Source organism: Callithrix jacchus, chromosome 20 (assembly GCF_049354715.1).
Source record: "Callithrix jacchus isolate 240 chromosome 20, calJac240_pri, whole genome shotgun sequence".
Taxonomy (NCBI): domain Eukaryota; kingdom Metazoa; phylum Chordata; class Mammalia; order Primates; family Cebidae; genus Callithrix; species Callithrix jacchus.
Genome location: NC_133521.1, coordinates 1,059,343 through 1,085,018, shown reverse-complemented (window position 1 = coordinate 1,085,018; position 25,676 = coordinate 1,059,343). Strand labels below are relative to the sequence as shown.

General features: G+C 42.7%; 3 long non-coding RNA genes across 67 annotated transcripts in view; 2 read left to right on the top strand and 1 right to left on the bottom strand.

Annotated features, from left to right (window-relative positions):
- Positions 1-6,189, bottom strand: part of LOC128929546 (uncharacterized) — a 40,644-nt gene extending 34,455 nt beyond the window's left edge. For 10 of the 16 annotated variants that reach the window (XR_013530406.1, XR_013530400.1, XR_013530412.1 and 7 more), the window contains exons 1-4: positions 5,838-6,189; positions 4,809-5,414; positions 4,220-4,285; positions 2,663-2,780 (exon numbers count right to left, since the gene is read on the bottom strand). This is a non-coding gene — a long non-coding RNA (uncharacterized LOC128929546). Of the gene's footprint in view, positions 1-1,646; positions 1,741-2,662; positions 2,781-4,187; positions 4,286-4,808; positions 5,415-5,837 lie in introns of all 16 variants that reach the window. The other 6 variants (XR_013530413.1, XR_013530407.1, XR_013530404.1 and 3 more) reach the window with 6 other exon arrangements.
- The window catches only part of LOC144580570 (uncharacterized), a 185,573-nt gene that overhangs the window by 139,977 nt on the left and 19,920 nt on the right, over positions 1-25,676 (top strand). For 38 of the 50 annotated variants that reach the window (XR_013530395.1, XR_013530390.1, XR_013530393.1 and 35 more), the window contains 6 exons: positions 17,372-17,430; positions 18,554-18,651; positions 19,385-19,791; positions 20,460-20,577; positions 24,397-24,441; positions 24,987-25,106. The exons of 1 other annotated variant lie outside the window; for it this stretch is intronic. This is a non-coding gene — a long non-coding RNA (uncharacterized LOC144580570). The remainder of the gene's footprint in view (positions 1-17,371; positions 17,431-18,553; positions 18,652-19,384; positions 19,792-20,459; positions 20,578-24,396; positions 24,442-24,986; positions 25,107-25,676) is intronic. 11 more of the 50 variants (XR_013530370.1, XR_013530364.1, XR_013530372.1 and 8 more) reach the window with 11 other exon arrangements.
- LOC144580573 (uncharacterized) lies at positions 7,146-17,364 on the top strand. The gene is made up of 6 exons (XR_013530428.1): positions 7,146-7,377; positions 9,059-9,117; positions 10,414-10,485; positions 12,655-12,754; positions 15,332-15,428; positions 16,987-17,364. It is a non-coding gene; the product is annotated as an uncharacterized LOC144580573 (long non-coding RNA).

The window sequence follows — 25,676 nt, the reverse complement described above, 5'->3', positions numbered from 1 at the left end:
ATATTTAGCAAAGGAATATCCATTAGTACCTATTTAATCACCAGGGGTGGTTTTAAAATGAAAAGACAGGCTGGGCACAGTAACTCCTGCCTGTAATCCCAACACTTTGGAAAGCTGAGGCAGACAGATCACAAGGTCAAAAGTTTGAGACCAACCAGGCCTACATGGTAAAACCCCATCTCTACTAAAAACACACAGCTTAGCTGGGCATGGTGGCAGGCACATGGAATCACAGCTACTCGGGAGGCTGAGCTGGAGAACTGCTTGCACCCAAGACGGGGAGGTTGCAGTGAGCTGAGATCACATCACAGCACTACAGCCTGGGTGACAGAGCAAGACTCCCTTTCATAAAAAGAATTAAAAAAAGACAATCTGAATGCCTGCGCACAACTAAATCTTCAGTTGAGGTTTCTACAGAGTAACAAAAAAAAAAAATTGCAAATTGCCTCAGAAGTTGCTTCATGGAGGATGTGTCCTCACAAGTAAAGTGGTAACTTGGCAACACGCAGCTCTTTGAAGTATACCACAAAAATCTCAAGTGGGATACTTTAATATTGCATTGCATTCAAGACCATTTTCCTCTACATATCTACAAAAAGAATCATATCGTCCCATATATGCTTTAAAAATCTCAGGCCTAAAAGCAAGACATGGGTACTATTTTCTTCAGCAAAAGTAGCACAACATTGTAAAAGAAAATGTAAGTTGCAGCCAGCCACGTGTGGGTGGTGTTCGTGTTTCCAAAGCTAACACTGGCATGACTGACTCAAGGCTGGACCCAGATAAATTAAAAAGGGGAAGATAAAAAATACAGAAAATAGGCTGGGCACAGAGGCTCATGCCTGTAACCCCAGCACTTTGGAAGGCCAAGGAAGGCGTATCACAAGGTCAGGATTTTGAGGCCAGCCTGGCCCATATGGAGACTGAGGCAGGAGAACTGCTCGAACCCAGGAGGCAGAGGTTGAAGTGAGCCGAGATCATGCCACTACACTCCAGCCAAGGCAACAAGAGTGAAAACTCTGTCTCACAAAGGAAAAAACATTCCTTTGGGAAGTCCTTCGACATAAAGATCTTCAACGTGAGACTGGCGAAAAGGGTATAGGACCATCAACAGACCATTGGCTTTGACTGTTTGAGCTATAAGGACAAAAAGAAAGAGGGAGATCATCTAAACACAATCTGTATTGCTCTTTAACTTTTTATTTTTCAGATGGAGTCTCGCTCTGTCACCAGGCTGAAGGGAAGTGGCACAATCTCAGCTCACTGCAACCTCCGTGTCCCAGGTTCAAGTGATTCTCCTGCCTAAGCCTCCTGAGTAGCTGGGACTACATGTGCCCGCCACCATGCTCAGCTAATTTTTATACTTTTAGTAGAGACGAAATTTCATCACGTTTGCCAGGATGGCCTCGATCTCCCGACCTCGTGATCCACCTGCCTTGGCCTCCCAAAGTGCTGGGATTACAGGCATGAGCCACTGAGCCAGGCATTGCTCTTTAACTTTTATAATTTGATGTTTACTTCTGTTATTGTAATTCAGTCCAAAGAAAAATAGTGTGAGGAAAATAAAAATGACACCAAGAATGCTAATATTCTGTTCATCAAAGGTTGCAGGAAATATCCCACTACAGTCAGGCAGGGTGACTTACCTCTGTAATCCTAGCACTTGGGAGGCCAAGGCAGGTGAATCACCTGAGGTCAGGAATTGGAGACCAGGCTGGCCAACATGGCAAAACCACATCTCTTGAAAAACACAAAAATTAGCCAGTTTTTGGTGGTGAGTGCTTGTAATCTTAGCTACATGGGAAGCTGAGATAGGAGAATCACCTAAACCCAGGAGGCAGAGGTTGCAGTGAGCTAAGATCACCCCATTGCACTCTAGCATGGGTGTCAAGAGCAAAACTCCAGCTCAAAAAGAAAAGATAGGTAGATCCCACTACTTTAAGGCAATGGAGATACAGTCAGACTTTCTACAGAAATCTGAACCACATTATAAAGTGAGAAAAGCATACCAGCTAGTATTATTTAATACATATAGTATGGAATGGGAGAGGTAGTATTTTCAAAACATAAACATTAGTGTAACCTTATTGGACTTATAAAAACAATTTTTTTAAATAACAGAAACAGAAGATTCCATGAACTGAAACTTTTAAGCTGGCATTTATTTACTCAAGATTCAACTAATAGAACAGCTTTAAAAAGTCAAGAGCTGGGCTGGGCATGGTGGCTCACACCTGTAATCCCCACATCTTGGGAAGCTGAGGCAGGCAAATCACCTGAGGTACACTGTTCCAGACTAGCCTGACTAACATGAAAAAAACCCCATCTCTAATGAAACATAAAATTAACTGTGGCATATGCCTGTAATCCCAGCTAGTCTGGAGGCTGAGACAGAAGAATAGCTTGACCCAGGGAGCAGAGGTTGCAGTGAGTCGAGATTGAGCTATTGCCCTACAGCCAGGGCAACAAGAGCAAAACTCCATCTCAAAAAAAAGTCAAGAGTTAGCCAGGTGGGAGTGGCTCACACCTGTAACCCCGGCACTGTGGGAGGCCAAGGTGGGTGGATCACCTGAGGTCAGGAGTTTGAGACTAGCCTGGCCAACATGGTGAAACCCCATCTCTACTAGAAATACAAAAATTAGCTGGGCATGGTGGCACTCACCTGTAGTCCTAGCTACTAGAAAGGCTGAGGCAAGAGGATAAATTCAACTTGAGAAGTGGAGGTTTCGGTCAGCCCAGATCACACCGCTGCACTCCAGCCTGAGTGAAAGAGCAAGACTCTGTTTCAAAGAAAAAAAAAAGTCAGGAGCATGAGGAATATTAAAATCAAACATAAACAATAGTCTCCCATCAAAACAGCTCCGTTTATTTGCTATCAGTATGTGTTAAGGTCTATCTGCTAAACACTGATATTTGTACTAGCGTTTCAAGTGCACATTAGTGCTTAGATTTAATATCCTTTGCTGTACACTAAACTTGAATATCATACTTTCATATTACAGAGAAAGTATCTTTCCCTAAGGCAATCACCATTAATATTGCTTTAAAATTATAAAACGTGAAGACTGTTTTTATAGTTTCACAACAGCTGAACATTGTTTTAAACAAATTAGTTTTAAACAAAACCTTATTTTTTAAGATTATTTTGTTTTAAGATTATTTTAAAGAGAACAATCTAATAAACGACCATCACAACAAAAGCCCCACAACATAATCAGTTGCACCTTATAAAAACAAAACACTGACATTTATAACAATTGTCATTCAATATATAAAACAGTGAATTCCTAAAACTTTAATAGCAAATGATTTTAACTCAGAGTAGTACTAAATTAACAATATCATAAAAACATAAGCTGGGTGTAGTGGCTCACACCTGAAATTCCAGCACTTTGGGAGGCCAAGCCAGGTGGATCACTTGAGGTCAGGAGTTCAAGACCAGTCTGGCCAGCATGGTGAAACCCTATCTCTACTAAAAATACACAAGTTAGCTGAGCATGGTGGTGCACGCCTATGATCCCCACTACTTGGGAGGCTGAGGCAGGAGAATTGCTTGAAACCGTGAGGCAGAGGTTGCAGTGAGCCAAGATCTCATGCCACTGCACTCCAGTCTGTGCAACAGAGCAAGATTCTGTCTCAAAAAATAAGTAAGTAAATACAAACATAAGGAAGATGCATTTATTATGTATCTATATACCCGGTGTTATGTGAAGCACTGTAGCATGTTATCAAATCTTCCAGATAGATCTTCAGTTCTCAGGACCACTAAAGAGCAGACTAAGCCTCAGACAGGATAAGAGACTTGGCCAAGCTGACCTCGTGATCTGCCCACCTTGGCCTCCCAAAGTGCGGGGATTACAGGCATGAGCCACCATGCCTGACCAAATACTGAATTTAACAAAGCAGATAAAGAGAAACCATTAGTTTAAAAATAAACAATATTAATTAAATCCATAAGATCCAGGGCTTTGCAATAAATATGTAAATGAATCCCCAATATCCATGCTGAAAGTTTGAAAGAAATGCTGACTGATAATTTAAGAGATACAACTTTTCCTTAGCTTTGCAGTAACCTAGAAAGATAGAATGTTCCTAATACTTGGACAGACACTACAAGATGAACACTGACTCCATTGTGTAAACTCTCATGAACAAAGCATTACAGGACTTTTCCAGTTTAGACATACCATATTTTCTTTCAGACAGTTCTTCAACGTACCATGTTTTCTTTTGGATAGTTCTTCAACGTGTTTATGTAGATTGGTGATACCATCACTGCATTTCTCTGAAAATTGAACAAAGGTTGATTGTCAATAATTTCAGAGCAACATTAACGTATGATGACTTATTTCCTATATTTTATATCTCAACAGTCCATATCATTTTACTGCTTTTGAAAACATTCTTCCGTTTTTTGACGGTTCTTATAATTAGTTTAATTAGACTGTGAGAAAAGTTTTAAAGTTTAGTATCTCTTTTTATCCTTTTAATTTCTGAAGAGGAGGAGGGCAGAAAAGAACAATCAAATTAAATAAGACAACAAGGAGGCCACAATGAGAATGTCTCCAGGGGTCTTTTGGCAAACTTTTTAAAACATGTCTCAGCTGTGTGGAAATAAGACTTTACAGTAACAAGTGAGGTGATGCAGGTTTGTAATCCTAGCACTTAGGGAGCAGAGGTAAGTGGATCGCCTTGAGCTGAGGGCAACATAGCAGAAACTTCCGTCCTCTCCCCCACCTTCCACTACCCCCTCCATGTCCCCATCTCCTCCAAAAATACAAAACTTAGCCAGACATGGTGGCAGGTACCTGTAGTCCCAGCTACTCAGGAGGCTGAGGTAGAAGAATCACTTGAACCCAGGAGACAAATGTTGCAGGGAATGAAGACTGCAGCCAGCCTGTGCAAAACAGCAAGACTCCATCTCAAAAAAGAAGAAAAAAACCAAGTTTCAGAGAAACCCCAAAGCAAAAATCCCAACCCTTTTCCTTCCAATCACTGAAACACCAGGAAGGTCTAATAGTTTTGCAGCATACCTGTAATAGGCTGAGAGTGACCCCCCAAGATGCTCATAACCTAATCCCAGGAACCTGTGAACATGACTTTGTATGATAAAAGGGGCTTTGCAAATATAATGAAGTTCAGGACTTTTGGCCAGGAAGATTATTCTGGCTTGTCACAGTGGGGTTGATGTACTCACCCAGATCCTTATCAGAACAGAGCAGGTGATGGAGAGCGACGGGAAGTGTAGTGTTGGAAGCAGGAACCTCAAGTCATTCAAGAAGGGCAGCACAAGCTGAGGACTGCAGGAAGCCTCTGGGGCCAGGAAACTCATTCTCCTACAGAGCCTGGGAAGGTGCCTGCCCTGCTCCCACCTTGAGTCAGTGGGACTGACTTTAGAATTCTGGCCTTCAGAACTGTAAGGGAATACATCTGTGTTGCTTCATTTTTTTGTTTTTTTTTTTTTTTAGATGGAGCTCCGCTCTTTTTACCCAGGTTGGAGTGTGATGGCACCATCTCGGCTCACTGCAACCTCTGCCTTCCAGGTTGAAGCAATTCTCCTGCCTCGGCCTCCTGAGTAGCTGGGATTACAGGCATGCACTACCAGACCCAGCTATTTATGTATTTTTGGTAGGGATGGAGTTTCTCCATGTTGGTCAGGCTGGTCTCGAACTCCCGACCTCAGGTGATCCACCCGCCTCAGCCTCCCAAAGTGTTGGATTACAGGCATAAGCCACCATGCCCAGATACATCTACATCATTTTAAGCTCTAAGTGTGTGCGGTAATTCGTTGCAGCAGAAACAGGAAACTAGTATCGTAGTGAAGCCTCAAAACCCACCTCAAGGTGCTGGGTACAGTGGTTCATGTCTGTAATCCCAGCATTTTGGGAGGTCAAAGTGGGCAGATCACTTGAGGTCAGAAGTTTGAGACCAGCCTGGTCAACATGGTGAAACCCTGTCTCTGCAAAAAAAAAAAAAAAAAAAATGACTAGCTGGTGTGGTGGCACATGCCTGTAATCTCAGCGACTTAGGAGGCTAAGACATGGGAACTGTTTGAACCTGAAGAGGGGGAGGCGGAGGTTGTAGTGAGCCAAGAGTGTGCCACTGCATTCCAGCCTGGGAGAGAGAGCCAGACTCAATCTCAAAACAAACAACCCCACCTGAAGAAAGTTTCCAGTTTGGTCAGCAGTCCCCCACCCAACGCCCAGACGTAGACCTTTCCTCTTTATGGTTTTTTTTTGGAGATGGAGTCTCACTCTGTTGCCCAAGCTAGAGTGCAGTGGCATGATCTTGGCTCGCTGCAACCTCTGCCTGCCTGGATCAAGCCATTCTGTCTCAGCCTCCTGAGTAGCTGGGATTAGAGGCAAGCACCACCACACCTGGCTAATTTGTATTTCTAGTAGAGATGGGGTTTCACCATGTTGGCCAGGCTAGTCTCAAACTCCTGACCTCAGTGATCCACACACCTTGGCCTCCCACAGTGCCGGGGTTACAGGTGTGAGCCACTCCCACCTGGCTAACTCTTGACTTTTTTTTGAGATGGAGTTTTGCTCTTGTTGCCCTGGCTGTAGGGCAATAGCTCAATCTCGACTCACTTCAACCTCTGCAACTCCCTGGGTTCAAGGTATTTTTCTGTCTCAGCCTCCAGACTAGCTGGGATTACAGGCATATGCCACAGTTAATTTTATGTTTCATTAGAGATGGGGTTTTTTTCATGTTAGTCAGGCTAGTCTGGAACAGTGTACCTCAGGTGATTTGCCTCCCTCAGCTTCCCAAGATGTGGGGATTACAGGTGTGAGCCACCATGCCCAGCCCAGCTCTTGACTTTTTAAAGCTGTTCTATTAGTTGAACCTTGAGTAAATAAATGCCAGCTTAAAAGTTGCAGTTCATGGAATCTTCTGTTTCTGTTATTTAAAAAAATTGTTTTTATAAGTCCAATAAGGTTACACTAATGTTTATGTTTTGAAAATACTACCTCTCCCATTCCATACTATATGTATTATATAATACTAGCTGGTATGCTTTTCTCACTTTATAATGTGGTTCAGATTTCTCTACAAAGTCTGACTGTATCTCCATTGCCTTAAAGTAGTGGGATCTACCTATCTTTTCTTTTTGAGCTGGAGTTTTGCTCTTGACACCCAATGCTAGAGTGCAATGGGGTGATCTTAGCTCACTGCAACCTCTGCCTCCTGGGTTTGGGTGATTCTCCTATCTCAGCTTCCCAAGTAGCTAAGATTACAAGCACTCACCACCAAATCTGGCTAATTTTTGTGTTTTTCAAGAGATGTGGTTTGCCATGTTGGCCAGCCTGGTCTCCAATTCCTGACCTCAGGCGATTCACCTGCCTTGGCCTCCCAAGTGCTAGGATTACAGAGGTAAGTCACCCTGCCTGACTGTAGTGGGATATTTCCTGCAACCTTTGATGAACAGAATATTAGCATTCTTGGTGTCATTTTTATTTTCCTCACACTATTTTTCTTTGGACTGAATTACAATAACAGAAGTAAACATCAAATTATAAAAGTTAAAGAGCAATGCCTGGCTCAGTGGCTCCTGCCTGTAATCCCAGCACTTTGGGAGGCCAAGGCAGGTGGATCACGAGGTCGGGAGATCGAGGCCATCCTGGCAAACGTGATGAAATTTCGTCTCTACTAAAAGTATAAAAATTAGCTGAGCATGGTGGCGGGCACATGTAGTCCCAGCTACTCAGGAGGCTTAGGCAGGAGAATCACTTGAACCTGGGACACGGAGGTTGCAGTGAGCTGAGATTGTGCCACTTCCCTTCAGCCTGGTGACAGAGCGAGACTCCATCTGAAAAATAAAAAGTTAAAGAGCGATACAGATTGTGTTGAAATGATCTCCCTCTTTCTTTTTGTCCTTATAGCTCAAGCAGTCAAAGCCAATGGTCTGTTGATGATCCTATACCCTTTTCGCCAGTCTCACGTTGAAGATCTTTATGTCGAAGGACTTCCCAAAGGAATGTTTTTTCCTTTGTGAGACAGAGTTTTCACTCTTGTTGCCTTGGCTGGAGTGTAGTGGCATGATCTCGGCTCACTTCAACCTCTGCCTCTTGGGTTCGAGCAGTTCTCCTGCCTCAGTCTCCATATGGGCCAGGCTGGCCTCAAAATCCTGACCATGTGATACGCCTTCCTTGGCCTTCCAAAGTGCTGGGATTACAGGCATGAGCCTCTGTGCCCAGCCTATTTTCTGTATTTTTTATCTTCCCCTTTTTAATTTATCTGGGTCCAGCCTTGAGTCAGTCATGCCAGTGTTAGCTTTTGAAACACGAACACCGCCCACACCTGGCTGGCTGCAACTTACATTTTCTTTTACAATGTTGTGCTACTTTTGCTGAAGAAAATAGTACCCATGTCTTGCTTTTAGTCCTGAGATTTTTAAAGCATATATGGGACGATATGATTCTTTTTGTAGATATGTAGAGGAAAATGGTCTTGAATGCAATGCAATATTAAAGTATCCCACTTGAGATATTTGTAGTATACTTCAAAGAGCTGCGTGTTGCCAAGTTACCACTTTACTTGTGAGGACACATCCTCCATGAAGCAACTTCTGAGGCAATTTGCAATTTTTTTTTTTTTGTTACTCTTTAGAAACCTCAACTGAAGATTTAGTTGTGCTCAGGCATTCAGATTGTCTTTTCTTAATTCTTTTTATGAAAGGGAGTCTTGCTCTGTCACCCAGGCTGTAGTGCTGTGATGTGATCTCAGCTCACTGCAACCTCCCCGTCTTGGGTGCAAGCAGTTCTCCAGCTCAGCCTCCCGAGTAGCTGTGATTCCATGTGCCTGCCACCATGCCCAGCTAAGCTGTGTGTTTTTAGTAGAGATGGGGTTTTACCATGTAGGCCTGGTTGGTCTCAAACTTTTGACCTTGTGATCTGTCTGCCTCAGCTTTCCAAAGTGTTGGGATTATAGGCAGGAGTTACTGTGCCCAGCCTGTCTTTTCATTTTAAAACCACCCCTGGTGATTAAATACGTACTAATGGATATTCCTTTGCTAAATATTGCCTAGTGAATATTAAATATTCTCACCTTTCAGACATGAACTTATGAATTCAATAACTGAAGATTTACAGCTTGATACACCAGTTTCAGGAGGTATGTCTTCAGTCTTAAGTCAGATGAGAGGATTATGTGCAATAATTATTTAATGATTAACATTGATTTCTTTAATGTTAGCTTCCACCTGAAATAATACATCTCTAACTATTAATTATTTTCCAGGATAAGAGAATTCATGTTGTCAAAATTCCAATACTCTCTAAAACAGTCAACTCATTTTCTTTGTATTAACCCATTATAAATATGTGTAGATAGTGGATAAATGGGTAGACAGAAGTAAAACAACAATCTTTGTCCTACTTGTCAGATGTAAGATTTATTTGGCACAGTGCAACAAACAGTTTATTGTTCCGAGTCTATGCCAGTCAACTGAGGAAGCATTCGTCAAATCCTCACGATACCCAGAACATAAGAAGGTTTCCTTTCAGAGTGTGGAGCCATACATATCATGTCTTAATTGTTAGATGCATTTTCAAAGAAATCGAATTGATTTTCTCACTGGTTTTGGCTCTGGCGTGGTATGGGGACAAAACAGAATGGAATTAAACTGTTTAGATTTACTAAAATCTAAATTTTAGATTGCCAGCAAGATATGTCCCTAGTCTCCCCATAGCAAATGTCGCCTGCTAGCTGTCTGTCTGTCTGTCTGCCTGTTTGTTTGTTTATTGAGATGGAATTTTTCTGGGTTCCCCATGCTGGAGTGCAGCGGCATGATCTCAGCTTTCTGTATCCTCCCACCTTCTGGGTTCAAGCAAATCTTCCTACTTCATGTTTCAAGTGGCTGGGATTCCTGGCACCTGCCACCGTGGCTGCCTAATTTTTGTATTTGTAATAGAGATGGGGTTTCACCATGTTGGCCAGGCTGCTCCTGAACTCCTGACCTCAGGTGATCTGTCTGCTTCGGCCTCCCAAAATGCCGGGATTACAGGCGTGAGCCACTGTGCCTGGCCTGCTAGCTGTTCTTGAGCACACCGAGTTCTGCTTTTTTCCAGCTTTAATGAATGTCTGGTTCTTCCTCTTTCTGTTCAGTGTTATCACTGTTTCAGTAGTAAGTACATTCTGGAATCTTAGAAATAATTTTAGTCACAGGAACGAAAAAATACTGCCTATTTTATAGTAATAATATTTAGGCTGGGCATGGTGGCTCACACCTGTAATCAAGCACTTTGAAGGCCAAGGTGGGTGGATCACCTGAGGTCGGGAGTTCAAGACCAGCCTGACCAACATGGTGAAACCCTATCTTAAAAAAAAATAATAATAATAACAATATTTAACAACCCAAATTAGTGAACCCATTCCATTTGGAAAACGTGTATTTTTGTGTTTCGACAGCAAAGGAAGAACACTGTGCCAGAATCACCAAATGAAGAAAGACAGTGGATCAGCTTTTCTGCAAAAAATTTGGTAAGCCTCTTTTTCCTCCTTCAAAGTATATTACTGAGTGATGTCTTTTGTTTTGTTTTGTTTTCTTTACATGGAGTCTTGCTCTGTCACCCAGGATGGAGTACAGTGGCTCTCTGCCACATCCGCCTCCCAGATTCAAGTAATTCTCTTGCCTCACTCTCCCGAGTAGCTGAGATTACAGGCACACACCACCATGTATGGCTAATTTTTATATTTTTTTAGTAGAGATGGATTTCACCATGTTGGCCAGGCTTGTCTTGAACTCCTCATTCTGTGATTCCCACATTTTGGCCTCCCAAAGTGCTGGCATTAGAGATGTGAGCCACCACACCCGGTGGTAATGTTTTTCATGTTTTATCTTAGGAAAGTAAATACAATGAGTAGGACTCAGCTCAGGCTTTCGCTTACTGGTGTTTTTTTTTTTTTTTTTGTTTTTTTTTTTTTTTTTTTTTGGTGATGGAGTTCCAGTGTTGTTGCTGAGGCTGGACTGCAGAGTGGCACTGTTTTGGCTCACTGCAACCTTCACCTCCTAGGTTCAAGCGTTTGTCTTGCCTCAGCTTTTCAAATAGCTGGGATTGTAGGCACCTGCCACCATGCCTGGCTAATATTTGTATTTTCAGTGGAGATGGGGTTTCATCATTCTGGCCAGGGTAGCCTGAAACTCCTGACCTGGGTTGATTCATTCTCTCCTCAACATGCTGGGATTACAGGCATGAGCCACTACACCTGGACTCTCTTACTTTACTTTTTTTTAAATTTAGATGGAGTCTCATTCGGTCACCCAGGCTGGAGTGCAATGGCGGGATCTCAGTTCACTGCAACCTCTGCCTCCCAGTTTGAAGTGATTCTCCTGCCTCAGCCTCCCGACTACCTGGGATTATAGGCATGACCACCACAGTTGGCTATTTTTATATTTTCAGTAGAGACAGGGCTTTGCCTTGTAGGTCAGGCTGGTCTCAAACTCCTGGCCTCAGGTGGTTCAGCTGCCTTAGCGTCCCAAATTGCTGGAATTACAGATGTGAGCCACCATGCCTGGCCATCCTACAGTTTTTAATATGCATGGATTATGGAAATTTTAATCCTATGTAAGAGGAGAGAGTCGGGAAATGGAAGCACATATGCTTCTTACTGAGTCAATGTTTCTATAGAGTCAAAGGTTTTCTGCAGGAGGATTGACACCATTGGGAAGCCTCTTTTCTTTGGGCTTTACCTGTGCCTGGGTGCCACTCTGTACTAACGGAGAGAGCTTTGGCAGTAGCCACCACTGGGCATTTGAAGGTACAACCTCAGCCAACCTGTCTTTTCTATCTTGTTCCTTAAATAATTCATCAACACTTCAAAATACTTAGTTTTAATTTTTCACTCAAGACCTTTTGCCACCCAGAGTTGCTCTCGGCCCCATTTTCATTCTGCTTCTCAACAGAATTCTAGGTTATTGTTCTCTGCCCCCCATTTTTTATGAAATGTTCTAATTATGTGGACTCTTCCTTGGCTCTCTCTGTCTCATTTTCAGTCTCTCAAGGCCCCTGCCCTCATCCTCTCTAGACCAGAGAGTGCCAGCCAGCAAATTCATCCTGAGCTAGCTTGCTCTTTCTTTCTTTCTTTCTTTCTTTCTTTCTTTCTTTCTTTCTTTCTTTCTTTCTTTCTTTCTTTCTTTTTCTTTCTTTCTTTCTTTTTCTTTCTTTCCTTTTCTTTCTTTTTTTCTTTCTTTCTCTTTCTTTCTTTTCTGATAGAATGTTTCCTTGTCACCCAGGCTGGAGTGCAGTGGTGCAGTCTTGGCTCACTGCAACCTCTTCCTCCCTGGTTCAAGCGATTCTCTTGCCTCAGCCTCCTGAGTAGCTGGGATTACAGATGTCTGCCACTATGCCTGGCTAATTTTTCTATGTTTTTAGTAGAGATGGGGTTTCACCATGTTGGCCAGGGTGTTCTCGAACTCCTGACCTCGTGATCTGCCTTCCTTGGCCTTTCCACGTGCTCACATTACAGGCATGAGCCACTTTGCCCAGCCTCTTTCTCTCTTCTTACTGTGTCTTACTTACAGATAATCCCACGCTGCCCTCCTCTTAAAAATATTATATTGTCTGTGTCTTTGAGACTCTCATTCCTGGCCCTGAAGATGCTCCTCATACCAGGCCTCTATATTGACCTATCTGCTTGACCCCTCCTCAGGCTTCGTGTGTCCCAGACCAAGTCCCCATTTCCCTCTCCATGAGCTCCTCTCGGTCTACCGGCTGCCCAAGCCAGATAGATGCCCAGGAGTTACTCTGAGGTATGATTGTCTCCCTTTCCGTATCCAGCCTAGCAAGGCCTGCAGACTCTAGCCGAACACAAAGCCCAGGTTCTATTCCATCCTCCTCCACTGCCCTCCAGTGCTGTTAGAGCCATGCCACAGAGCAGCCAGGTCAGGCTCATTGAAAGTAGGAGGTGGAGCCTGTCATTCTCTGGACTGTCATATGTAGTGCCTTCCACTGTACTTGGAGTAAACGTCACAGCCCCTGATTGGGTCTGCAGGGGCGTGGGTGAGCTGCCCTCTGCCGTTCCTCTGCTTTTCCCACATGCGGTCTGTGGATTGCTTGCTCTGTTCCAGGCACTCTGGTCATTTGTGTGCTTTTCTTCTTCTCAGGTCACAGCCTCCTGGCACTGTTGCGCTGAGGGCTGATGTTTGTGGACTGCTGTTAGTTGAGGGCTTTCTGTGCGTCTCCTTTCTATTAGCATCACAGTTGAAACATCACCATGTTGGAGAGGTCTTCACTTAGCACTGTCTCACCTCAGCCTCGAGGCTCACTGGCTCATCCACCTTTCATTTTCCACAGAGCGCTGTTGGCTGACTTTTTCCTCCTGCTTCAGCACAGTGGCTCTGACAGCCCAGATCATGCCTGTCTTGTTTACTTCTCAAGCAGGTTCTCAAGTGATTCGTCTGCCTGAGCCTCCCAAGTAGGTGGGATCACAGGTGTGCACCACCACAGCCAGCTAATTTTATTTTCCATTTGCAGTAGCGATGGGGGTTCCACCATGTTGGTCAGGCTGCTGTGAAACTCTTGACCTAAGGTGAGCCATTCACCTTGACCTCCCAGAGTGCTGGGATTACAGGTGTGAGCCACCGTGCCCGGCAAGGAATGGATTATTTTTATGTTTCCTTTTTGAGACGTTGCCATGACATTTGTAAACTGACATGGTGTTGGTGGGAGTGTAGTGGCAGTGAGGACGACCAGAGGCCACTCTCGTCCCCATCTCGGTTTTGGCTGGCCGCTTTACTGCAACCCATTTTATCAGCAAGGTCTTTATGAACTGTATCTTGTGCTGACTTCCTTCCTCAGCCTGTGACTCAGAATGCCTTAGCTATCTGAGAATGCAACTCAGTAGGTCTCAGCCTCATTGTACCCAGCTCCTATTGTAGATGGAGTTGCTCTGGTTCAAATGCCTCTGATAGTATTGCTACCGTCTTTATGGTCCCCGAAAGGGGAAAGGAAATCTTAGGATTTTCATTGCTGTGAACCACTGCAAGTATTGAGGAAATAATCACTACTTCCAACCTCATAATCCTGAAGTGATTTGGTAGCTGTGAGTCAGGTGTTGGAAACTGGGCAGTGTGGAAGACAGTGCCCTGCCCCATGCATTCCGGAGCATTTAATCTGCTGGGGAAATATGTAGTAAGTAGGAGATATTTACTATGGAAGTATCTCCATAGTAAATATGGAGTTATGGTCCATATTTACTATGGAGAAGGGGTTATGGTCTGGGAAAGAATTAAGTGGAATAGGGGGCATAACGAGGCAGAGGGTGTGATTGGGACAGCCTTGGTGATGCGTGATGAGCACATTCTCCAGTTGGTCTGACCTCTTTCTAAAACTTCCAGTTTTCACTTTCAACCCCAACAAATGGTTCTTTTTTATTTTATAGAAAGTTTGTCAGAATTAGGTTTATATATTTTCTTGTTGGATTAACAGAATAATTTGATTTAACATTACTCTCTAGTATGACGGAAAGCTTCTAACCTTTTACTGTTATTTATTTATGGGCGTATTTCTTGTTATAGCTATGATTATTTCACTTGTGTGATTTCTCACAAACACGTGTTTCTTATGTCAGAGAGCTCCTACACTAGATCCCTTCAGATTTGATGCTAATAACATGAAGTAAGAATTTAAGACAACTCTTTAGATGTTAGAGGAAAGCCAGTCTGATAACACATAAATAAATAAATTAATCAATTTCAAGTTGACATTCAAGTTGAGTTGTGGAAGTGGAGGAGGCAGTTTGGTAAATGAGTGCAGAAGTAAGGAGAAAGGTCTGGCAATAGATATCATTTTGGAGTTTGTGGTAGTGTTGTGATAGCAGTTGTTGATCGCACCGAAGTAATTTATTAGTGAGCTCCCTGACTTTTCTTTTTAAAGAAACAGGGTGGTGTTATGTTTTCTGGGCTGGGCTAGAATTCTTGAGCTCAAGTTACCCTCCTTTCTCAGTCTCCCAAGTAGTGTCTAGGGCTACGGCCATGCACCGCCATGCACAGGTTTGAGCCACTCCCAGCCATCCTGTTGCAAAATATTTAAATGTTACATTCAGAGGTGCATGGGAGATCTGTATATAAATAGCACCATGTAAATTGCTTGAATGTTTTTTTTTTTAGAGTTCTGTTTGGATGTGGCTTCAGAGCAGGGATTAGTAAATTCATTTTTACTTTTTTTATTAAAGCAGATTCTCACTCTGTTGTTCAGGTTGGAGCGCAGTGGCTCACTGCAGCCTCTGCCTCTCAGGTTCAACTGATTCTCTTGCCTCGCCTCCTGAGTAGCTGGGACTACAGATGTACACCAGCACACAAAGCTAATGTTTTTATTTTTTGTTGTAGAGATGGGATCATGCTGTGTCGCCCAGGATGGTCTTTAACTCCTGGCCTTAAGTGATCCTCCTGCCTCAGCCTCCCAAAGTTCTGGGATTATATGCAGGTACAAGCCACCTGTGCCCAGCCCCCTATTTATTTTAAATAACAGCTTTATTGAAATATAGTTAACATACCTTACAATTGATTCATCAAAGTATGTGGTTCAGTGGTCCTTAGAGTGTTCATGGAGCTGTGCATCTGTCACCACAATGAACTTTAGAAGTTTTCATTACCCTATAGAGAAATCTACACTACTTTGCCATCAGTTCCTACTCCCCCTATACGCCTGTGTTCCCATAGGCAACCGCTGATCTGTTTTCTGTCACTATAGAGTTGCATAATCTGGACCTTTTATAGAAATAGGATTGTGCAGTACGTGGGGATCTTTGGTGGCTGGCTTTTTTTTTTCTTTTTTCGCCCCTAGCACAATGTTTACAGAGTTTCTTCATGTCATGGCATGTGTCAGTATTTCTTTTCTTCTTTGGCTGAACAATATACTCATGGTAGAGTCACACCACATTGTATTAATCTGTTCATCAGTTGATGAACATTTGGGTTGTTTTCATGTATTGGCCATTATGAATAATACTGCTCTGAAGATTCATGTACAGGATTTTGTGTGGACATGTATTTTTATTTCTCTGGGATAAATGCTTAGGAGACAGATTGTTGCATTCTATGATAGTGTGCATTCAGGCTTTTGAGAAACTGTTTTCCAAAGCTGTTCTACCAGTCAGGTGTGGTGACTCACATCTGTAATCCCAGCCACATGAGAGGCTGAGGTGTGAGGATCACATGAGCCTATGAGTTGAAAAAGACCAGTCTGGGCAAGATAGCAAGACCCTGTCTTTATTTAAAAAAATAAAATAAAAATGACAAGAAAAGAAACACCCAAACAAAGTGGTTCAACCATTTTATGTTCCCACCAGTAATGTATGTGGGTTCCAGTTTCTACATTTTCACCAGCATTTCTTCTTTTGAGGCAAGATCTCACCATGTCGCCCTGGCAGGAATGCAGTGGTGTGATCATGGCTCACTGCAGCCTCGAACTCCCAGACGCTCATGATCTTTTTATGTCAGCCTCTTGTGAAGTTGGGACTACCTTGACGTGCCACCACACTCAGCTAATTTTTGTATTTTTAGTAGAGACAGTGTTTCACTATGTTGCCCAGTCTGGTTTCAAACTCCTGGATCCAAGTGATCCACCTGCCTTGGCCTCCCAAACTGCTGGGATTACAGGTATGAACCACCATACCTGGTTATCTCTCTCTTTTGTCTCTTCCCTTCCTTCTTTGGTAGATGGAAGAAAATGGTATCCATGTCTTGTTTTTAGGCCTGAGACTTTTAAAGCATATGAGGGAATATATGATTGTGTTTATAGATGTTGAGCGGGAGATAGCCTTGAATGCAATGTGGTATTAAAGAATCCAATTAAAGATATTTGGAGTATGCTTCAAAAGAGCTGTATGTTGCCAAGTTACCACTTTACTTGTGAGGACACATGCTCCATGAAGCACCTGATGAGACAATTTGCAATTGTTATTTTGTTTTGTTACTCTGTAGATTTAGTTGTGCTCAAGCATTCAGATGACCTTTTCTTAATTTTTTCTTTCCTGAGACAGAGTCTTGCTCTGTCACCCCGGCTGGATTGCAGTGGTATGATCTTGGCTCACAGCAACCTCTGCTTCCTGGCTTCACGCAATTCTCCTGCCTCAGCCTCCTGAGTAGCTGCGATTACAGGCACCTGCCACCACTCCAGGCTAAATGTTGTGTTTTTAATAGAGACGGGGTTTCACCATGTTGGCCAGGCTGGTCTCAAACATTCAACCCGTGATCTGCCTGCCTCGGTCTTTCAAAGTGTTGGGATTACAGGTCTGAGCCATCGCCCCCAGCCTGTCTTTTCTTTTCAAAACCACCCTTGATGATTAAATGTTAAATATGTACTAGTGGGTAATACTTTGCTGAATATTGCATAGTGAATAGTAAATGTTTATTTTCACCTTTCAGACATGAACTTACTAATTCTACACGTGAAGATTTACAACTTGATAAACCAGCTTCAGGAGGTAGGTCTTCAGTATTAACTCAGATGAGAAGATCGTGTGCAATAATTATTTAATGCTTACCGTTGGTTTTATAATGGTACCTTTCACGTGAAATAAAATGCCTCTAACTACTGACTATGTGTCAGGACAGGAGAATTCACGTTGTCCAAATTCTATTACTCTCTAGAACAATTAACTCCGTTTGTTTGTATTAACCCATTATAAATATGTGTAAATATTGCATTTATGTGTAGACAGAACTAAAATAACAGTATTTGTTCTGCTTCTGAGATGCAATATTTATCTGGCATAGTGCATTGAACAGTTTATTATTGAAGTCTACAGCAGTCAAATGAACAAGCATTCATCAACTGTCTGTGATACCCAGGACATCAGGTTTCCTTTTAGAGTATGGAGCCATGCATATCATCTCTTAATTGTTAGATGTCTTTTGAAAGAAATGGAATGGATTCGGTTACTGGTTTTGTTTCTGAAGTGGAGAGGGACAAAACAGGATGGACTCACACTGTTTAGATTTCCTAAAATGGAAGGACTGCCAGCAGATCACATTTCTGGTCTCCCCATAGCAAATGTTTTCTTTCTTCTTCTTCTTATGTTTTGAGATGGAGTTTTGCTCTGTTGCCCATCCTGGAGTGCAGTGGTGTGATCTCAGCTCACTGCAACCTCCACCTCCTGGGTTTAAGCAGTTCTCCTGCCTCAGCCTCCCATGTAGCTGCGATTACAGGCACAAACAACCATGCCCATCTAATTTTTGTATGAGAGAGTTGGAGTTTCACCCTGTTGGCCAGGCTGGTCTTGAGCTCTTAACCTTAGGTGATCCGCCTGCCTCAGCCTCCCAAGAATCTGGGATTACAGACACCTGCCACGATGCCCAGTTAATTTCTGCATAGGTAGTAGAGATGACGTTTCACCACATTGGCCAGGCTGCTCTCAGACTCCTGTCCTGGAATGCTCCACCTGCCCTGGCCTCCCAAAATTCTGGGCTTACAGATATGAGCCACCCACATTTGGCCAGTGATTGACTTTCATTTTATTTATTTATTTATTTATTTATTTATTTATTTATTTATTTATTCATACATACATACATACATTGAGATGAAGTTTCACTCTCGTTGCCCAGGATGGAGTGCAGTGGTGTGATCTTGGCTCATGGCAACCTCCGCCCCCTGGGTTCCAAGAATTCTCCTGCCTCAGCCTCCCGAGTAGGTGGAATAACAGGTATGTGCCATCATGCCCAGCCAAGTTTGCATTTTTAGTAGAGACAAGGGTTTTTAATGTTGATCAGGCTGGTCTTGAACTCCTGACCTCAGGTGATCTGCCTGCCTCGACCTCCCAAAGTGCTGAGACTACAGTTGTGAGCCACCACACCCGGCCCAACTCTTGACTTTTTATACCGGTTGTAGTATTTTAATGTTGAGTAAATAAATGCTAGCTCAAATGTTGTAGTTCAGGAGAATCTTCTGTTTCTGTTACTTTTAAAAATTATGTTTATAACTCCAGTAAGTGTTTTTCCGAGTCCAGTAAGGTTACACTGATGTTTATGTTTTGAAAATATTACCTCTTTTAGGAGCTCTTGTAAAGCAGGCCTGGTTGTGACAAAATCTCTGAGTACTTGCTTGTTCACAAAGGATTTTATTTTTCCTTCACTTCTGAAGCTCAGTTTGGCTGGATATGAAATTCTGGGTTGAAAGTTCTTTTCTTTAAGAATGTTGAATATTGGCCCCCACTCTCTTCTGGCTTGTAGTGTTTCTGCCGAGAGATCTGCTGTGAGTCTGATGGGTTTCCCTTTGTGGGTGACCCGACCTTTCTCTCTGGCTGCCCTTAGTATTTTCACCTTTATTTCAACCCTATTGAATCTGACGATTATGTGCCTTGGGGTTGCTCTTCTTGCGGAATATCTTTGTGGTGTTCTCTGAATTTCCTGCAATTGAGTGTTGGCCTGTCTTTCTAGGTGGGGGAAATTTTCTTGGATGATGTCCTGAAGAGTATTTTCCAGCTTGGATTCATTCTCTTCGTCCCCTTCTGGTACACCTATCAGACGTAGGTTAGGTCTTTTCACATAGTCCCACATTTCTTGGAGACTTTGTTCATTCCTTTACCTTTCCCATCTAGTACTATATGTATTACATAATATTAGCTGATGTGTTTTTCTGGTTTTATGATGTGGTTCAGATTGTTGTAGAAAGTCTGTCTGTATCCACATTGGCTTAAAGTAATGGGATTTTGTTTTCTGAGCTGGAGTTTTGCTCTCGTCACCCATTCTGGAATGCAACGGCACGATCTCGGCTCACTGCAACCTTCGCCTCCCAGGTTCAAGGGATTCTTCTACCTCAGCTTCTCGAATAGGTGGGATTCCAGGTATCCACCAGCGCGCCTGCCTGATTTTTGTATTTTTAGTAGATGTGGGGTTTCTTTCCCCATGTCAGCAAGGCTGATCTGGAACTTGTGACCTCAAGCAATCCGTTTGCTTGGGCCTCCCAAAGTGCTGGGATACAGCTATGAGCCACCACACGTGGCCTATGCTTTTATTGTATTGTTAATTTAGTATTATTCTAAGTAAAAATAATTTGGTAGTAAAGTTTTATAAATTGACTCTAACAGTTTTATAAATGTAAGTGCTTTTTTATAAGATGAAATAGATTATGTTGTGGGGCTTTTTTTGTGATGGTGATTTATTAGATTATTTTGTTTAAAGACAATAATTTGCAGGTGTTGTGACATTATAAAATCTTTGCATTTTATAATTTTAAAGCAGCATTAGTGATAATTACCTTAGGGAAAGATCCTTTTGTTTTGATCTGTAAGTATGATATTCAAGTTTAGTGTACAGCAAAGGATATTAAACTTCACTCAGCACTAATGTGTTATATGGTGCACTTAAAACTTTAGTACAAATGTCAATGTTTAGCAAATAGACTTTAAGACATAATGATAGCAAAAAAATGGAGCTATTCTGATGGGAGATTGTCGGTTATGTTTAATTTTACTACTTCCCAGGCTCTTGACATTTTTTCTTTCTTTGACAGCGTCTTGCTCTGTCACCCAGGGAGGAGGGCAGTGGCATGGTCTCAGCTCACTGCAATGTCCACCTCTCAGGTCCAAGCGATCCTCCTGCCTCAGTGTCTGTAGTAGTTGGGACTACAGGTACGTGCCACCATGCCGGGCTAATTTTTGTATTTTTAGTAGAGATGGCATTTCACCATGTTGGCCAGGCTGGTCTCGAACTCCTGACCTCAGGAGATCCACCCACCTAGGCCTTGCAAGATGCTGGGGTTATAGGTGTGAGCCTGTTTAATGACTAGCTCTTGAATTTCTCTTTTATTTTTCAGACATAGTTTAGCTTTTGTTGCCCAGGCTGGAGTGCAAATGGCTTGATCTCAGCTCACCACAACCTTTTCCTCCTCCTGGGTTCAAGCAATTCTCCTGCCTCAGTCTCCCAAGTAGCTGGGATTACAGGTGTGCACCACCATGTCTAGCTAATTTTGTTTGTTTTTAAGTAAAGATGGGATTTTTCCATGTTGGTTCAGCTGGTCTCGAACTCCAGACCTCAGGTGATCTGACCACCTCGGCCTCCCAGAGTGCTGGGATTACAAGTATGAGCCACAGTGCCCATCCCAGTTCTTGACTTTTTATAAATGTTGTATTATTTCAATCTTGAGTAAATAAATGCTAGCTGAAATGTTGCAGTTCAGGAGAGTCTTTGGTTTCTATTAGTCAAAAAAATTATTTTTATAAGTCCAATAAGGTTACACTAATGTTTATGTTTTGAAAACATTACATTTTCCATTTAGAACTGTATATATTAAATGACATTAGCTGGTATGTTTTTCTGGCCTTATACTTTGGTTCAGACTGTTATAGACAGTCTGGCTGTATGTACATTGGCTTAAATAATGGGATTATATCATTCTTTTTCTTGCTCTATTTTATTTCATTGTTTTTGAGCTGGAGTTTCCCCCTTGTCCGTCATGCTGGAGTGCAATGGCATGATCTTGGCTCACTGCAACCTCTACCTCCTGGGTTCAAGTGATTCTCCAGCCTCAGCTTCCCGAGTAGCTGGGATTGCAGGCACCTGCCCCCACACATAGGTAGTGTTTGTATTTTTAGTAGAGATGGGTTTTCCCATGTTGGCAAGGATGGTCTCGAACTGCTGATCTCATATGATTCACTGACCTCAGCCTCCCAAAGTGCTGGATTACAGGTGTGAGTCACCGCACCCAGCTGTAATGGGATATTTTACTGTAGACTTTGATAATCAGAATGTTAGCATTTGGGGGTTTCTTTTTATTTTTTTAATACTATTTTTTGGACTCAGTTACAATAACAGAAGTAAAGAACAAATTATAAAAGTTAAAGAGCAATGCAGGGCATGGTGGCTCATGCCTGTAATTCTAGCACTTTGGGAGGCCAAGGCGGGTGGATCATGAGGACAGGAGATCAAGATCATTTTAGCCAATATGGTGAAACCCCGTCTCTACTGAATGTACAAAAATTAGCTAGGCATGGTGGCAGGCACCTGTAGTCCCAAATACTCAGGAGGCTGAGGCAGGGGAATTGTTTGAACATGGGAGATGGAGGTTACAGTGAGCTGAGATTGTGCCATTGCACTCCCACCTGGCGACAGAGCAAGACTTCGTCAAAAAAAAAAAAAAGAAAATTAAAGAGCAATACAGATTGAATAATTATTCTTTTCTACAAACTGTATTTAAATGATATATATTTGTTTTCAGTTACAGCTCAAGCTGTAAAAGCCAAAGGTGCAGGATGATCTTGTACTTTTATTCCAGTCTCACGTTGAAGATCTTTCCGTAGAAGGACTTCCCAAAGGATTGTTTTTTTCTGAGACAAAGTTTTCACTCTTGTCACCCAGCGTGGAGTGCAGTGGCGTGATCTCGGCTGGCTGCAGTCTCTGCCTCCTGGGTTCAAGCAATTCTTTTTCCTCAGCCTCATTTTTGGCCAGGCTGGTCTCAAAATCCTGAGTTTGTGATTCACCTGCCTTGGTCTCTGAAGGTGTTGGGATTACAGGTGTGAGCCATGGTACTCAGTGCGTATTTTACATATTTTTATCTTTCATTTTTCTGGGTCCAACACTAAATCATGCCAGTGTTAGCTTTTGAAACATGAGCACTGCCCACATCTGACTGGCATGCAACTGACATTTTGTTTCAGAGTTCTGATTGGGTCCATCTGAGGGGGGCTCTGTGATGTCACAAGGGTGGGTTTTCAGGGAAGTCACAGGGACAGTATGGGCCTGGAGCTGTGTTGCCTTCTCCTCAGAGTGAAGCCTGGTAACTGCAGTGTCTCAGCTAGGTCCTGTGTGTTGCTGGCTGGAAAAGGGCAGTTGACCAACTCTGATCCGGTACAGTGTTTATGTAGCTCAAAAATAGAAAGCTGTGTCCAGGTGTGGCTGAGGTAGGGGGATCCCTTCAGTCCAGGAGTTCAAGAGCAGTCTGGGCAACATGGTGTGACCCTGTATCTGTAGTTTTACCTCAGCCTCCCAGCTACTTGAACCCTAGGGTTCAAGGCTGCAATGAGCTATGATCCCACCACAGAACTCCAACCCGTGAGACTGAGGAAACCCTGCCTTAAAGAACAAAAAGAAAACTATCCAGGTCTGCAAGAGTAGGAAACTTCTTAACGAAAATATGAGGCTTCCTGAGCCCTGTAATCCCAGCACTTTGAGGGCCGAGGTGGGAGGATGGCTTGGGCTTAGGAGTTTGAGACCAGCCTGGGCAACATGATGAAACCCTGTCTTTATAAAAGATAAAAAATTTAGCTAGATGTGGTCCACACCTGACCTAATTTTTGTAGAGATGAGAGGTGGTCGAGCAATGTTGCCCAGGCCAGTCTTGAACTCCTAGGTTGAAGCAATCTTCTTACCTTGTTCTTCAAAGTTGTTGGGATTACACACATGAGCCACTGCCCCTACCTGGGTTAGGCTATTTAATAACATAAGAAAGTGCTCAGGCAGCTCAGTGGCGCATCCCTCTAATCCCAGTACTTTGGAGGCTGAGATGAGCAGATCACCTGAGGTCAGGTGATCGAGACTAGCCTGGCCAAAATGGTGAAACTCTGTCTCTACACAAAATACAAAACTTAGCGGGGGGTGGTGGCAGGCTCGTGTATCCCAACTACTCAGCAGGCTGAGGCAGGAGAATCATTTGAACCTGAGAAATGGAGCCTGCAGTGAGCCGAGATCGTGCCACTGCACTCCAGCCTGGGCGACAAGAGTGAAACTCTGTTTCAAGCAAAGAAAGTTAAAGAGCAATACAGATTCAATAATGATTCTTTTCTGCAGATTGTGTTCAAATGATATCCCTTTTTCTTTTTGTCCTTATACCTCAAGCTGTAAAAGACAAAGGTCCCGTGATGATTCCATATCCTTATTTCCAGTCTCATGTTGAAGATCTCTATGAAGAAAGCCTTCCCAAAGGAATTTGTTGTTCTTCTTCTTGAGACAGTTTTCACTCTTGTCACCCAGGTTGGAGTGCTGTGGTGTGATTTTGTCTCACTGGCTCTTGGGTTCAGGCAGTCCTCCTACCTCACAGTCGCCCACCACCATACAAGACTAATTTTTGTGTTAGTAGAGAAGGGGTTTCTCTATGTTGGCCAGGCTGGTCTTGAACTCCTGACCTCAGGTGATACTAGGTGGAATAAGGGGGATGGGTGTGATTGCGGCAGCCTTTATGATAGGCGATGGGCACCTTCTGCAGTCGACTTCACCTCTTTCTGAAACTTCCACTTTTTACTCTCAGCTCTAACAATTGGTTCTTTTTTATTTTATAGAAAGGATGTTAGAATTAGGTTTATATAGTTTCTTGTTGAATCGACAGAATAATTTTATTTAACATCATTCTTTAGTGTGACTGAAAGCCTCTAATTTTTTACTGTTGTTTGTTTATGGGCATATTTCTTTTTCCAGATATGATAACTATTTCATTCTGTGTGTTTCTTATTTCACAGAGTTCCTATAGTAGATCGTCTCAGATTTGGTGCTAATGACATGAAGTAAGAATTTAATACAAATCTTAGATGTTAGAGGAAAGCCAATCTAAGATCAAAGAAATTAATCTCTTTCAAGTTGAGGTGTGGAAGTAGAGGAGGCAATTGGATAAATGAATCCAGAAGTAAGGAGAAAAATCTGGTAGTAGATGTAATTTTGGATTTTATAGTAGTGTTTTGGTAGCACTTGTTGATGTCACCAAAATAATTCATCGATGAGCTCCCTCAGAGCTCCCCATTTCTTTATAAAGAAACCAGGTCTTGTTATGTTTGGGCGTGACTAGAACATTTGGGCTCATGTTATCCTCCTGCCTCAGTGTCCTAAGTGGCTGGGGCTACAGGCATGTGTTACCATGCCCAGCTTTGGACCCCTCTGAGCCATCAGGTTGCAAAATATTTAAATTTACATACAAAGGTGCAAGGGAGATCTCTATATAAATAGCACCATGTGAATTGCTAGAATCTTTCTTTTTAGAATTCTGTTAGGATGTGGCTTCAGAGCAGGGAATAGTAAATTAATTTTTGCTTTATTTTTGTTTTTGTTTTTGAAGCAGATTCTCACTCTGTTGCCCAGGCTGGAGTCCAGCGGCATGATCTTGGTCACTGTAGCCTCTTTCTGCTGGGTGCAAGTGATTCTCTTGCCTCAGCCTCCCGAGTAGCTGGGATTACAGGTACCTGTCACCACATTTGGCTAATTTCTTGTGTGTGTATTTTTGGTAGATACAGGGTTTTACCATGTTGGCCAGGTTGGTCTCTTAACTTCTGACCCAAGTGATCCACCTGCCTCGGCCTCCCAAAGTGCTGGAATTATAGGAGTGAGCCACTGCTCCCGACCATTTTTTTTTAAAACATTTTTAAATTATAGCTTTTATACCTATTCAAAAGTAGAGAAAATAGTACGATAAACACTAAAATACCCGTTTCTCAATTTCTGTGACCATTAAGATTGTCCACATTTTGTTCTGCTATTCTTTTACCTCCCTTTGCAGGAATATTATAAAGCAAATCGCAGTCATCGCATCATTTTATCTGTTCAGTGTGCATCCCCGCACAGCCACTCCCTCATCGTATCTGACAAATTTAGCAGTGATTTTTTGGTGTCAGCTCATATGTAGCCCTTAGTCGAGTTTCCTTACTCTTATGTGAACAGTATCACATTTCCTCATTATCTGAAAATATGTTGTTTTAAATCTGGCTTTAAACAGTCTTCATGTGTTAACGTTGGTTGTTCTGCCTCTTTT